The sequence below is a fragment of the Carlito syrichta genome, unplaced genomic scaffold (assembly GCF_000164805.1).
Source record: "Carlito syrichta isolate Samal-C Ts95f unplaced genomic scaffold, Tarsius_syrichta-2.0.1 Scaffold301974, whole genome shotgun sequence".
NCBI lineage: Eukaryota > Metazoa > Chordata > Mammalia > Primates > Tarsiidae > Carlito > Carlito syrichta.
Window position 1 is genome coordinate 403,886 of NW_007246070.1, and position 15,746 is coordinate 419,631.

A 15,746-nucleotide genomic window follows, 5' to 3' on the forward strand; every position below is an offset into this window, starting at 1 on the left:
ATTGACATTAGCTCAGTGACACTCCCTCCATGGGAGGGGAAAGTGAGAAAGAAGGGTAGGGAGAAAAATAGCAAGAGCCAAGGGTGATATCACAGGATTGTGTTGTCTTCAACGAAGAAGCCCCGAGTAGCTCAGTGCCCATCTGGCCAATACAAGGAGAAATCATTGGGGTGTAAATTATTTTTAGAATCATTAGGGATAAACCATACTTCAGTCTCGAAAGAGATCAGAAAGTAGCTAAGTGAAGGTAACAGTAGGATAAACAGAAAGCTAATTTTATTTAATGACTTATATTTATTAATTACTTGTAACATAAGCCAGATACATTTTACTAATAAGGAAGTTGAGGCTCAGAGAGGTAAAGTCATTTTCCCAAGAATATAAGATTGTAAGTGGTAGATCCAGGACTCAAACTAAGGTCTGCTCTACTACAAGTTCAGACAGCGATCTTAAACTCAATGTTACTCCTCACAAGGCTCATTGAGACTAAGTATGTTTCACACTAATGTATAACAACTAAATATGTTTCTCAAGGCATTTCTCTTCCTTATGGTCTTCACTATGTAACGGTCATTGGTGTGTACTTGACCTATCTGGATTCATACAAATAGGGAAAAAAAGAGTCTCTAAAGATGATCAAGCTATCTCAGTATAGGTTAGAGGCATACACCAATGAATTGTAGGGAAATACTGCTGGCATAGAGATAAGCGTCATACTAAGCCATTTTCTTTCTTTGGCTAAGTCTGCTCAGAGAGAACTGCACTGTTGAATTAAAGCAATAAACTGGTTAATTCTACTATGGGTTACCTAAACGTCTGCGTTTTTGCTGTTGTTGTTCAATATACAACATATAATTGTGAGAGTTTTCAGTGATAGAAGCAAGAATAATATAGGAAGCAGAGAACTCACTGCCAGGAAATAAATTTTGTATTGGGAGCACACTTATAGAACAATTATGCCTTTTCTATAATCGCAGTGACCTGAGTATCACCAACCCTCTTGACCCATTTCACCAAGGCTGCCTTAATGGCAAATAATGAAAAGATTCTAAATTACCAATATCTACTTTGTTTTACTTGTGATTGAATATTATTTTTCTGTTTTATGAAGGAAATGAGATTTACTGAACAGGTAAAATACATCTCCTATGCTAAATGTTTATTCACACATTATCTTACTGACTTCTCACAACTGCCTTTTGAGATGTTACATGCCTACCTTCCAGCTGATGGACTGCAGTTACAGCTATCAATTTGCCTACAGTTACGACCTATGTGGTTGCGTAGGAATTCAAGCCTGTATTCTTAGGACTTTCAAAATCAGTACTTTTTCCCTGCTTTCTTTCTTGGTCCTTTGTAATGATTTACGTCTTTGCCATACTGCTCGATTATCATTTTAAGCTTCAGCAATTACAGTTCAATAGAGTAGAAGGTATAGATAATTAGGCTGAAAAGTTGTACTGAAGTGAATGTATATTCTAGAAGTTCATGCTTTGTCTAAACTTCTAAACTAATTGGTTTGCTTCTTCTTTATCTCTTTCAACTAAAGTTGGAATACAGAAAAATCATTTCAATTGCTTGAAGGTTTGAGCTTAGTTTATTCCAGATTTCCAGAGGTGTAAAGAGAGACATTTCACATTTTTAAAAATCCTTTATTGGACAATGAATAATTGGAAAAAGATCTGAGATGAAGAGATGTAATGCACTCAGTTTCTTCCACCTCTGGGAAACATGGAGTGTAAAGGAAAGAGTATTGACTCAGAAGTCATCCAGACCCAAATGAGAATCCTGACTCCACCACAGGATAACATTGAGCAAGTCATTTGACTTATCTGAGGCGTCTTCTCTTCATCTTTATCATTGGAACGATGCTACCAACTTCAAAGCATTGTTATGAGAATTAAATGAGATAATATATACAAAATGCCATGCATCTTGCCTAGCATATAGACACACTCAGTAAATCTTAGTTTCTTTCCCAATACCTTTTTATTGGAATATATTTTTATTTTTAATGGACACAATAGTTGTACATATTTATGGAGTACATCAAGATGTTTTGATACAATGTGCAGCAATCTGATCCAGCCAATTAGCATATTTATCATCTCAACCATGTATCTCTTCTTTGTGTTGAAACCATTCAATATCCCCTTTTCTAGCTATTTGAAAATATTTATTACTGTTAACTAGAGTCATCCTACAATGTTACAAAACACTAGAAATTACTCCTCCTGTCTAGCTAGTACAGCCACTAGGGGGGGCATTATGGAAAAAACAAGTTGATCCAGCAATCCTACCACTGGATAATTATCCAAAGGAAAGGAAATCAATTTGTCGAAGTAATATCTGCAGCCCCATGTTTACTGCAGCACTATTCACAATAGCCAAGGTATGGAATTAACCTAAACTTCCAACAACAGATGAATGGATAAAGAGAAATGTGGTAGATATACACAATGGAATACTATTCAGCCATAAAAAAGAATAAGATACTGCCATTTACAGCAACATGGATGAGAGCCTGGAGAACAATATGTTAAGTGAAATAAGCCAGGAACATAAAGTTAAACACCACATGTTCTCACTAGTATGTAGAAGCCAAGAAGTAGATCTCATAGAAGCAAAGAGTAGAACAGAGGTTACTAGGGGCTGCAACGTGTAGGGGGAAGTGGGACAGAGGGGAAGATTTGCTAAAGGAGGTATCTGTTTATCATGCTTGAATAAGGAGGAGTGATGGCGTGTGCCGTGCCCACTGTAGTCCAGTGAAGAGTCCATCTAGGAAGGAAAAGAAGCATCCATTTCATTTTATTCTCACTTTCCACAATTTTAATTGGCTGGAGAAAAAGGCAATTTATAGCCCTGCCGTTTATAACCATGGCTACACTGGCATTCATGGCTGGGAAGGTGGCATTTCAAACAAAGAACGTCTGACAATCGTAAGGCCAGATGATTCCTTTACTACTATTTGTTGTGTTGTATAGCAGATCTCCATATTGTGTCATTCAGAGTCGCTCACAACTGCCTGGAACCCACAGATGGTGTCTCCGCTTTTATACTGCTCTACTTTCCCAGAATTTCTACATCTCCAGGGCCATTACCACCTCCTGACTCTCTCACAGTTATCCTATTATGCTATTATCCTGCACCCAGCAAGGGCTGTTTTATTTTCTACTTTCTGCCACAATATTATAGTCCTATGGCCCTGAGTTGCAGCCTCTAAGATAGTGTCTGTCTGCTTGCTGTTTGTGTACTTCACTAGGGAAAAGGGAGGTGTGGGGGATCCATCTATGTGTGTGTGTGTGTGTGTGTGTGTGTGTGTGTGTGTGTGTGTGTGTGTGTAATCAGAGGAGAGACAATGCCAAAGCACTTCCGCAAATAGGAAGCATCTTAATGGAGAAAGTGCAAGCAGAGTAAGAGGTAGATCACTCCAGCAAAAAGAATTAAATCCCACAGTTTAAAGTCACCACATACCCTGACAAGTAAACAATCCAAACTAAAAGGGAAAATTAGCAGTTAGCTGGTAAATTAGCTTTATGTTCGTTCTCCTTTTCAAAAAATTGCTTTGTAGTACTACCGCCAAGAGTGACTACCTACACAGGATTGACTGCCTCTATTAGGCCATGTTTGTGTATGGGTTGAACAGGATAGAATTCAAGGATTGTTCAGAGCCAGTGCCAAGTTCAAATTATAGCTTTAAGTACTACCTGGGTTAAGTCTTAGTTCTCCAACTAGTCTACGAGATTACTCAATGTCTTTGAGTCCCCTTTTCTTCGTCTATAAAATGAGAATAATACTGTCCATCTTGCATGGTTGTAGGGAAGATAAATAGAAAATGTATAAACTTGTTATATTATGCCTGAATCATAATTAGAGAAACTAATGTTTCTTTATCCCTCCCACACTTCCTTCTATAACACTTAAATCGGTTATCAATCCATCAGTTCCCAACCAGTTGGTTATCATATAACTCCAATGCCCTATCTTCTCAGCTAAACTGAAGTTTCCATGGATCAGATTTATCCTGTCTTACTCAGCCCAGGAACTTAGGCTGAAGTCTCAACAAATATTAGTGGATGTAGAGAAAAGTAGGATTATGGACCTTCACAACAAATGGGGAGTGTAAAGAAAGAGAGAACACAGTTTTTGTTTTTGTTTTTTGAGTGGAAGTCTCACTCTGTCGCCCAGACTGGAGTGCAGTGGCCGCTCCCGGCCACCGCAGCCTCAACCTGCTGGGCTCCCGCGACCCTTCCGCCTCAGCCTTCCGAGTTACAGGTATGCGCTACCACGCCCGGCTGATTTTTTGATTTATTGTAGAGATGAGGTCTCGCTGCCCAGGAGGGTCTCGAACCCACGGGCTCAAGCAATCCACTCACCTCAGCCTCCCAAAGGCTCGGGATTACAGGCTGAGCCACCGAGCCCGGCTCAGTTTTTTTTAAAATACTATTTTTTTAGACACACTCTTATACAAATTACTATTAAAAGTACCCTCTTCGAACACTTCTACACTGTTGGGGGGAGTGTAAACTTGTACAGCTTCTGTGGAAAATAACATGGCGATTCCTAAAAGATATAAAAATCGACCTCTCATACAACCCCACAATCCCCCTACTAGGAATATACCCAGAGTAGCTCAAATCACTCTATGAAAAAGATACCTGCACATGCATGTTTATTGCAGCATTACCTACAATAGCAAAAACATGGAACCAACCATGCTGCCCACTGAAAGAGGACTGGATTAAAAAAATAAGATACATGCACACAATGGAATATTATGCAGTCACAAAGAAGGACAAAATTATGAACTTCGCAGCAACTTGGGTGAACTTAGAGTCTATAATACTGAGTGATCTATCACATAAACAAAGAACCGAGTATCACAGTTCTCGCTCATAAGCTAACCTTGAACAATTATCGTAATACTATAAGAAAGGGATTGACTAGTGAGAAACTGCCAGGAGAGGACGGGGGAGAGATTGGTAGTAGTGACAAACTTCCAGGGGAAGGAGGGACACACCTCATCAACAAGGATACCTGCATAACGAACATTCGTATACCTAACCCTGAATTGTACCCCACATATTTAAAATTTAAAAACATTTTTAAAAAGAATACCCTCTTCAGAAAGGATCTGTCTCCATTTTATGTACAGAGAGAGAAGGAAGGCTGGAGAGAGGAAAGATGGAAGGAGAAAGAGAGAAAGGGAGAGAGTAAGAAAAACCAGAGAGGAAAAAGAAAAAAAGAAAACAGACAATCCCTGGAAGCTTCATATGCCAAACAGCAGTCTCTAGCCACCCATCTCAACCAGAATACTCACAGAAAACAAATCAATTTAACTACTAACCACTTCTAAAGATAATTAAGAAAGTAAATGTGATTTGGAAAATGATGGAGGGGTGAACCTTCACCTCCCACAGCTAGACAGAACTGACTTCTGCACTCTCTGACATTTTAATAATATCAGTGTTACTATTACATTCCAATGATGAAATAGACTGTAAGTTGACAGTGTATCTTTCCTGAATTCGCAAACAGATCATAATCAGACTTCATCTTTATTTACTGAACACCTACTATGTGTCCACAGCTCAGCAGCCCAGAAACTAATTGAGATCTGCTTAGCCCCAGTGGGATAAAGTTTGAGCCATGCATGATAAAGTTTGAATCAAAACTCTGATTTAGAAGGAAGGAACAAGCAAGCCGCCTCAAAGGGAAGGAAAAGGGCACCAGGCCCCATTCTGGGAGGGACAACGTCTCGACCTCTCCTCAAAGGAAGTCTTAAGTGTGGACCCAGGTGCTGCTGAGGGGGGCCGGGTGGGGTGGGGATAGATAAAAGGCTTTCTGGTGGCCCTCTGACCCCAGCCATCCCACGGGAAATGAGCGAGGAGGCTGCTGGCTGGCAGACAAGCAGGTGTGCCCTTAAGAAGCCACGGAGATTAGCTGGGGCTTATCCAAACCTCTGCAGGAGGCAAATCTCTCCTGGCTCTCTCAGGAGACCTCAGTGCTCCTCTGGCATCAAATAAGCCAGATGCAGAATGGACGTCAACTTGGCCTTTTGTGAATCTAGGGCCCCAGAGCGGGAATCTGGACACCATCACACTCACCAGGACCCTAATAAGAATAAGTTTTTAAAGAATACAAAAGGAAAAGTGGGGAGGGGAGGATGACTTCAAAGCAGGATCACAAAAAGATGGAACTTTATTTATGTTTGGATCTTTGTCTTTGGAGCAATTGTTTGCCACCCAAATTAGAAGAGAAACTGCTCCCCCCCACCCCGAAAACGTGGCTTATGGGGAAAATAGGTGGTTACTATTCTTCAGCAAAGGTAAAAACCAGGGTCAAAGGTTGAGGGCTCCCTTTCTTGGAAATCCTAAGGAAAGGAAGTAAATTGGCAACTTCAGCTGTGGAAAGAGGGGGAAGAGGGTTCCCATCAGTGCAGAACATGTCCACTTCGCACTATGTCAATGTATAATGACGTGGGAGAAAGGGCATTGGCTCTAGATCCAGAAGATATGCACTGGAATCCTGATTCTGCTGTGTATCCACTGTGTGACTTTAAATAGGTCACTTAACATCTCTGAGCCTTAATTATCCTATTCTGAGATGAGCCTAGCAATGGCTCCTTCATAGAGCTGCTTGAGCATTAATAGGTTAATATATGTAAACACCAGGCATAGTAACTAGCACATAGAAGGTGCTCAATAAAAGTGAGTTCCTTCTACTTTTCTCCTCTTTCAACAACTCAACCATATATTTATATATTATGTGTATGTACATAAAATATAAAACAAAAGATAAAATCTTTACTATTTTTGATTTGCAGAAACTCACTCCCAGCAATGATAAGTCACTTGCCCAGACTTCACTCAGATGGAAGGAGCAGAGGTCAGAACACAGGTCTCCCTGATGCTCTTGCTAGGTCTTGCTATTTAATCGACACCATAAAGATAGCCCAATACTCAGTCTTTGAAAGGTCAACTAATGGCCATAGCAGAAGAGAGACCTGAGAATCAGATGCTAGTATACCACAGGCCACCTCTTGCAGAGGTGACAGTCAGAGAGATAGTAGTTGTAACTATCTCTCAAACATGGTTGAAACTGGCCCAGAAAACCTGTGGGACATACAGAGTTTTGGCCAGGGGTGGGAAGGTGGTACCTGCAGTGTTAACTAATAGCGTAATCAAGAGCTTTCTTATATTTTAAACTGGTTATACCACATACATATCGAAGTATAAGACAATTCACTCTGGAATGGCTGAAAATATGGAGATGTCCTTGATTCAATAACAACACCACCAAGAAAAATAGTAATTTTGTTTTCTTTTCAGAGCCTCCTTGACCTCCTCAATCGCAATAATGGTGAAAGCAGGAATACAACTCCTCAGACAGACTCCCAGTTTTCCCTCTTCTTAGCTCTCCCAATCATCATGGTAGAACATTTCTCTTCAAGAAGCCAGGCTATGATATATCTTGTCTTTATTTCTTCCCAGAAGTGTTTGAATTTCTACTCCTATTGAAATTGTCTTGTCACCAATATCTAAACTTTCATAATTTTAGAAATAGAAGGAATCAGGTACATGTTCCAATTTTCCCCTCTTGTTTTATAAATTGAAAATTGAGGAAGTTTCATCCAAGGACAAGAAACAAACTTGGCCAGCTCCCTACTCCATGCTTTGCCCAGGGTTTCACGTGGATGGAAGAAACAATCACCTTGTGCAATGATTATTATCCCCACAGAGCTAACTGTGCACAAAGCCCATGATAAAGGCTCTCAGGGTCAAGTGTGATAAGAGCACAATTATTATGACAAATATCCAAATATTCCATTGAGCATATTCAGGAAAAAAGTAAGCAAATAAAATGCCAAAAAGCCCTTGAAGTCTTTGAGACCAGCATTTCCTTTTTAATCCTGAGATTTCTTTATAGATTCTCAAGATAATTAAAATTTTTGAGGCTGCTATAATTATTGTGAAGCTAGCAAACCACCAATAATGTAGTATTTTGTTTATTCTCATTATATCTGAAAAAGTTTCATTCAACTAAAGCTAACAGAGCACTATGTGCCAAGAATATGCTAAGTGCTAAGAATATGACAATGGACAGCCACAGCCTTTCTACTCAAGAAATTCAGTCTAAGGAGGGGAAACAGGTTCTATACAATAGAGATCAGAACTTAAATGTAAAACCTAAAACCATAAAACTCTCAGAGAAAAGCATAGAGGAAACGTTTCATGCTACTAAATTTGACTTGGACATAAAAACAAAAGCACAGGCAACCAAAAGAAAAAAAAACAGATTAATTAGACTACATCAAAACTAAAAACTTTCTATGCATTAAAGGACACAATTAACAGGGTGAAAAGACAATTCACTGGATGGAAGAAATATTTGCAAACTGATGTGGTAAAGGATCCAGAATATATAAAGAAATGCTACAACTCAACAACAACAAAAGCAATCTGATTTTTAAATGGGTAAAAAAAAAAAAAAATACTTGATAAACATTTCTCCAAAGATATACAAGTGGGCAGTAAGTACAGGAAAAAAATAGCATAACTAATTATTAAAGGTATACAAATCAAAACCACAATGAGATTTATACCTATAAGGATGGCTACTATGAAAAAAAAAAAAAAAAAACCAGAAAATAAGAGTTGGTGAGGATGTGGGAAAATTGGAATCCTTAGTGGAATGTAAAGTGGTATCACTACTATGGAAAACAGTATTGTGGTGTTTTAAAAGAATTAAAAATAGAATCACCACTTGAGCCCTTAATTCTAATTCTGGGTATGTACCCAAAGGAATTAAAAGCCGGAACTCAAAGAGATATTTGTAGTAGTATTATTGTTAATCGACAAAAGTTGGAAGCAAACCAAGTAGCCATGGTTGGATGAATGGATAAAGAAAACACAGCATATATCAGCCTCACTAGTCATCAGAGAAATGCAATTTAAAACCACACTGAGATGCCACCTAACTCCAGTCAGGATGGCCATCATCAATAACTCAAAAGACAACGATGCTGGAGAAGATGCGGGAAAGAGGGAACACTTCTACACTGCTGATGGGAGTGTAAACTAGTACAACCTCTGTGGAAAACAGTGTGGTGATTCCTAAAAGACCTAAAAATCGGCCTCCCCAGATGGCCCCACAATCCCCCTACTGGGAATATACCCAGAGGAACTCAAATCACTCTATGAAAAAGATACCTGCATGTGTATATTTATTGCAGCATGTTCACAAAGGCAAAAACCCGGAACCAACCATGCTGCCCATCGAAAGAGGACTGGATTTAAAAAAAGTGTGATACATATACATGATGAAATATTACACAGCCAGAAAGAAGGACAAAATTATGAATTTCGCAGCAACTTGGATGAACTTAGAGCCTATAATACTGAGTGATCTATCACAGAAACAAACAACCGAGTATCACATGTTCTCACTCATAAGCAGACCTTGAACAATTATTGCAATACGATAAGAAAGTGATTGGCAGTAGTGGGAAACTGCCAGGGGAGGACCAGGGGGAGATTGACAGTCGTGGAAAACTGCCGAGGGGTGGGCTTCATCGACAAGGGTACATGCATAATGAGCATTTGTATACCTAACCCTGACTTGTACCCCACATATTTAAAATAAAAAAATTTTTAAAAAGAAAATGCAGCACACACACACAATGGAGTATTACTCAACCTTAAACAGGAAGAAAATTCATATGTATGCTCCAACGTGGACGGACCTAGAGGACATTATGCTGAGTAATATAATCCAGTCACAAAACAACAAATATTGTATGAATCCACTTATATGAGGTACCTAGAGTTCACATTTATAGAGACAGAAGGTAGAATGATGATTGCCGGAAGCTGGGGAGCAGGACAAATGGAAATAAGAGGTACAGAGCTTCAGTTTTGCAAGATGAAGAGAATTCCATGGATGGATATTGGTGATCACAATAATGTGACTATGCTTAAGACCACTGTACTGTACATATAAAATGGTTAAGATGGCAATTTTATGTTACACATATTTTACCAAAAATTTAAAATATACAGGCACTACAGTCGCCATCATCAGTTGGCTAACCAGGAGCCAACATAGGTCGCCAGCGCCCCAGTAAACTCTACAAGGGACCACACCAGGTGAGGCCCTTACAAAAACCTACTCAAAAAGAAATCTTAAGATTCTGTGACAGTATGGTATACCGAGAGAAGAGGGAGGCCTTGTTGAAAAAAGCTGGTAAGCTGCAGAGCCCTGTCAAGCCTTTCCTGGAGACTGCAAGCCTCACTACAGCTTTACACAACCACTAGTGTTAAATTTTTCTATTAACAGAAATAATTTTAAAAGCCATTTTTATCTCTACAGAATAGATATATTAAGACAGACAAGCATGTTATAAGTCATACACTTTTGGCTTTGACTCTTGTTGAACTTCATAGCTTCTGGCAGGGGCATGGGTACTCTTGACCAGGCATGGGAGATCTTTGTAGTTTTTTGGTACATTTTACAAACAAGTGTTAAACATGCCAATAAGGACTTACCAATGGTACTTCATCCAAGAAACACTCTAGGTCTTACTTAGTCTTCAGCAGTGAAGGTTCTCTGGAGTGCCATGGTCTTAGAAAGATGAGAACAATTGGATGTGGAACACCAGGATCTTCACTGAGGTAAATACAAGAAAGGCAAATTACTTATGGTGCAGCTAAAATAATTTCCCCATGACCCCAACATTTATAGATGTCATCCAAGATATCAGTGCCCTTAAAAAGTCACAACTTTATTCAGAGCATTTAACAAGTTCTTTTTAAATGTCTTCTTTATGCTGGGTGCTGTGCTAGGTTAGGGGTATACATAAATAAGCTATAGCCCCTGCATTTGACAACCTTACATCCTGGAGTGTGAGAAAACATTAAAGAATGAATTACAATGGCATTAGATAGAACATGCTTTGGTTTTGTCCGCACAAGCTGAAGAAAGTACACACACCTCCCCTCACACCACTTTTTGTTGAGACAGTCAACGCCCACAGAAACAAAAGGCGGATCAAGTAGTGTCACTTCATCATTTTACTTGATGAGGTGGCTGTCTTAAATCCATGTTTCCTGATGCCCAAGTGTCTCTCCGCCACCATGAGACTCTTAGTCAACGTCAGGACTCGATTGGAGCCAGAAGCTGAGGCTGAGATCACAAGCTCTCCAGCCCGTGAGTCTCCCACAGAGGAAACACTCCCTGTCCCTTGGCCACAGAATATGCAGCCATACCTTTGATCAGAAAGGCAAGCAGCCAGCAAGTGTAAATGGCAAATCCATCAGCACCATTATCCAAACTGCAAGGTTGGCAGTATTGTCTTTAAGAATTAAAAATGACACATCACGACAATTACATGGCTCTGACAGATCTCACTGCCTGACACGCTGGTTCAGCCTAATTCCCAGACTGTTTCAGACACCCAAACAAATTAACACATGTTCCCTGATGATACAAAAATTATGTCACTGTGTGTGTGTGTGTGTGTGTGTGTGTGTGTGTGTGTGTGTGTGTGTGTAAACCTCCATACAACCACATCATCATCAATTAAATATCTATCAGACTTCACTGACCTATTACAAAGCATCATGCATCGGCCCTTGGAGCATCAGCCTTGTCTATTTTTAAAAGCCAGCTTCTAGCTTGGGTCAGTGGAACATACTAAACCTCAATGAAGAGCTCTCACTATCTTTTGTACTGGATCCATACCCCAGGCTGAATGAGTCTTTTAGAACCAGCAAGAACCAGATGGCCCTCCAAGATCATTTTTGAATGTTTGGATCTGAGTCATTTGTATGCGGAAGGCTTCACAAAATAGCAATCTGGGGAACATGCTCCAGGCTGAGTCCAGCTTTCCAGACAGCCCATCTTTGCCTACAATTGAGAAGACAAGCACAATATTGTAGGGTTCCACAAAAATATTGCAGCATTTATCTATATGTGTAGCATCAAATACATGAAGTGTCCCAGTCAGGCTGTCACTACAATGGTAGTTCGCCACCATTCTTCCTTCCCACTGCCCCCAAGTATTTTTCTTGTTGCTACTGTACCTACAACTTCTCTTCTAGCACAGGCATAAAGCCAGCTTTGTGAATTGGCCAGCAGAGGGTACTACAATACTGGTGCAATAATCCAGAGCACAGCAAATTCACAGCTGAAAAAGATTTAGACTAATTAAAATGGGCTCCCGTTTTTATTATGTGCTTGGAGCCAGAAAGAGCAGTGCTGTGAAAGGGAACCAGAACTGGTAGACGAGGCCTGCTCATCTGAGGGAGAGGTAAAGCCGCAGTGCGTGTCCAGTATCACAAGCCCAAGAGGTGAGGCAAACCCAGGTTCAAAAGTGGGAAGAGACCAAAATGAAGGGATCAACAGCTTCTGGGTATTCACTCTAGAGAAAAACAAACTTATGTTCATGCAAATACCTGCACATGAATATTTATAGCAGTTCTTTATAATCACCCCAAACTGAACAACTGAAATGCCCTTTAAGCAGTGAATGGAGAAACCAAGTGCAGTATATCCATACAATGGAATACTACTCAGAAACATAAAAGAACAAATTATTGATACATACAACATGGATGAATCTCAAAGCCATTCTCAAAAAGAAAGTTCCATTCACATGATTCCATTTATATGACATTCTCAAGAGATCAGCAGTTGACAGGGATTGGGGGTGAAGAGAGACTGGGTGACTACAAAGAAGAAGCATGAAAGAATTTTTTGGAGTGATGGAACTGTTCTGCATCCTGCTTTTGGTGATTGTCCATGAATCTATACATGTGTCAAATACATAGAACTGTACACCATAAAAAAAATTAAATCCACTGTTTTAACTTACTGAAAAAATTGAATTTGATTAATGGTATGTTGTTTCAAAAATTAAAATTTTTTAAAGAAAAAGTAATTCATTAAAAAAAAACAGGATAGAACATGAGGGGTAGAATAGGATAAGCAGATAGAGTGAGGTCAGTTCATGGGTATCGTCAAGACTGTATAGAGGAGGTAAAGTATGGGAGGACACAGTAGAGTTGGGCCCAGGAGAAGGGTGCCAGGAATTAGGTGACAAGGTCAGGCTCCCACGACCAATTGGTTCATGTGAAGAGTGGTGTTTTACTGAGTAATGGAGCTCGAACTAAAGAGTCAAGAGCAACCAGCTAGACCCACATGGTGGTGATGGTGTAAGGAGGCCACCACTCAAGGCTGGGGCAGGACCATAGTCTGACTACCCTTAGGAGCCAAACTCTATGATGGCATAGAACAGCTTCAAGTTAATTCTAGGAGCCAACATCCGTGACAGTGTATATCAACCTGAAGTCAATTTTAGGAATCCAAATCCATGATTTTGTAAAACAGCCTCAAGTTAGTTCTTCATCTCACTGACTGGTAAGGAGGGGCTCATTATCTTTGGGCAAGGGCTTATTTGAGAGGAGAAGTGGCAAACAAAAGCAAGATAATCTAATTTAACCCTCTCATTCACAGATGAAGAGCCTGGGAGAGCAAAGTAGGGTGAGTCCTCAAAAATCATACAACTTGTCACTGCCCTCAGGGGAAGTCTCCTACATGCCAGCTCTTGACCTTTTCCCCACACCTTGCATCACTTCCTCATCCATATGTCTAGCCTGAGATTGCATTTCTTCTCATCTGCCTTAAGTACGTGAGGTTGTGTTTTACATTTAAAAGACATCAAAATTTCTAAAAGATCTAAAAATTGACCTTCCATAGGACCCCACAATCCTCCTACTGAGAATATACCCAGAAGAATTGAAATCACTCTATGAAAAAGATACCTGCACAATTATTCACAATAGTAAAAAAACATGGGGCCAATCATGCTGCCCATCAAAACAGAACTGGATTTTTTAAATGTGGTACAAGTACATGATGGAATATTACGCATTCATAAAGAGGGACAAAACTATGAACTTCACAGCAACTTGGATGGACTTAGACTATATAATACTGAGTAATCACAGAAACAAAGAATTGAGTGCCACATGTTCTCACTCATAAGCGAACCTTGAACAATTTTCATAATACTATAAGAAAGGGATTGGCAGTAGTGGGAAACTGCCAGGGGAGGGAGGGTAGGATTGGCAGTAGTGGGAAACTGCCAGGAGAGGTGGAGCACACATCATCAACAAAGGTATCTGCATAATGAACATTTTTATACCTAATCCTGAATTGTAGCCCACGTCTTTAAATTGAAAAAAAATTTTTTTAAAGTAAATAAAAAATAAAAGACAGCGAGACAAACAAAGGTGACTCCATTGTATTCCACCATAATCCATTGAAAAGTGTACTACTTTCCTTAACTTTTGATGTGTTGTTCTTGCTGTTCTTTTCTCTGATGAATTGCTCATTCGTTCCTGTATCTGATTCCTGTATCAGCCTTCTCTTATTCAAGCTAAGTCCAATGATTAGATTGCTGATTGAAAAAAAATCATCAAAGAGTCCTTACCTATCACATCGCCTGTTATTCCTATCCAGATTTTTTATTTCCATCTAACTTCAGAGAGCTCAAAAGAAGGAGAATTGTCTCATGCATTGCACCTGCGGCTCTCTTAGATTGAAGAGTATGTGGGAAAAGGTCTGGTTGAGAAGTTGGTATGAAGGTATTACTCGAGGCTCTGCTGATAACTGGGTGTGAGATTTTAGGTCAGTCTCTTCCTTTCTCTGAGTCTTCATTGACTCCTCTAAAAAGTGAGTCCTGTGAGTTATGGGATCTTTAAGGTACTTTATAGTTCTACAGTGTTGTATTTCTGTGTTTATTGCAAGTGGAGATGGCAAATACTCAAACCAATGTACAAAAGAGTTCATAATTTTCCATTGAGTTCAACCAAAAAATGCGTTGAAAGTCTATTTTCAGGCTGCATACCAGCTTAGAGGGATATAAAAATAATTTAAAAAATTAAACCCCACCTTTAAGAACACATAACCTAATGGATTAGAACAGGAGTCTGGAGTTAAAGGATCTAGATTCAAGGCACACTGTTGCACTTGGAACAACTCGGGCCATTTACTTAACCTCTATGAACCTACTTCTTCATCTATACATTGTGAATAGTAATGGCTCCTGCTGGGAGTTAATAATAAATGGGAGTATATTCGTTTTTATTATTGAGTCATTCATGTTACTATCTGCTCTCTTGAAACAGTGTTTTTCGTTTTTGTCTCATATCTTTTAGCAAATGATCTCCACTTTTAATCTCATCTCTCGAAGCTAAATATGCTACTCATGATTTGAGATGCAACTCAAGTTCTACTTCTCCAGGAAGACTTCTCTGTCTGCTCCAGCCTACACAGGTCTTCCTTGCCTCTGGTTGTCTTTTGCCTTTATTGAACACTTGCATGGTATTGTCTATTGCTTCACAATTGACTAGAGTGTCTACAGCTTTAAGATCGCCTGAATCCCAACTGGGATGGACTTAGAGTCTATACTACTGAGTGATCTATCGCAGAAACAAAAAAACTGAGTATCACATGTTCTCACTCATAAGCAGACCTTAAACAATTATCACAATACTATAAGAAAGGGATTCGCCGTAGTAGGAAACTGCCAGGGGAGGTGGGGGGTGCACTTTAACAAGGGTACCTGCATAAAGAACATTTGTATACCTAACCCTGAGTCGTTCCCCACATCTTTAAAATTAAAACTTAAAAAAAAAGAGATCTCCTGTATCCTAGGTCCTTGCATTACCAACTGCATATAG

General features: G+C 39.6%; 1 long non-coding RNA gene across 1 annotated transcript in view; it reads right to left on the reverse strand.

The window, feature by feature from the left end:
• Nucleotides 1-10,547: 10,547 nt before the first annotated feature.
• LOC110595443 overlaps nucleotides 10,548-15,746 on the reverse strand; it is an 84,180-nt gene continuing 78,981 nt past the window's right edge. Inside the window, exons 2-3 of the long non-coding RNA XR_002481844.1 lie at nucleotides 11,607-11,907; nucleotides 10,548-10,668 (exon numbers count right to left, since the gene is read on the reverse strand). This is a non-coding gene — a long non-coding RNA (uncharacterized LOC110595443). The remainder of the gene's footprint in view (nucleotides 10,669-11,606; nucleotides 11,908-15,746) is intronic.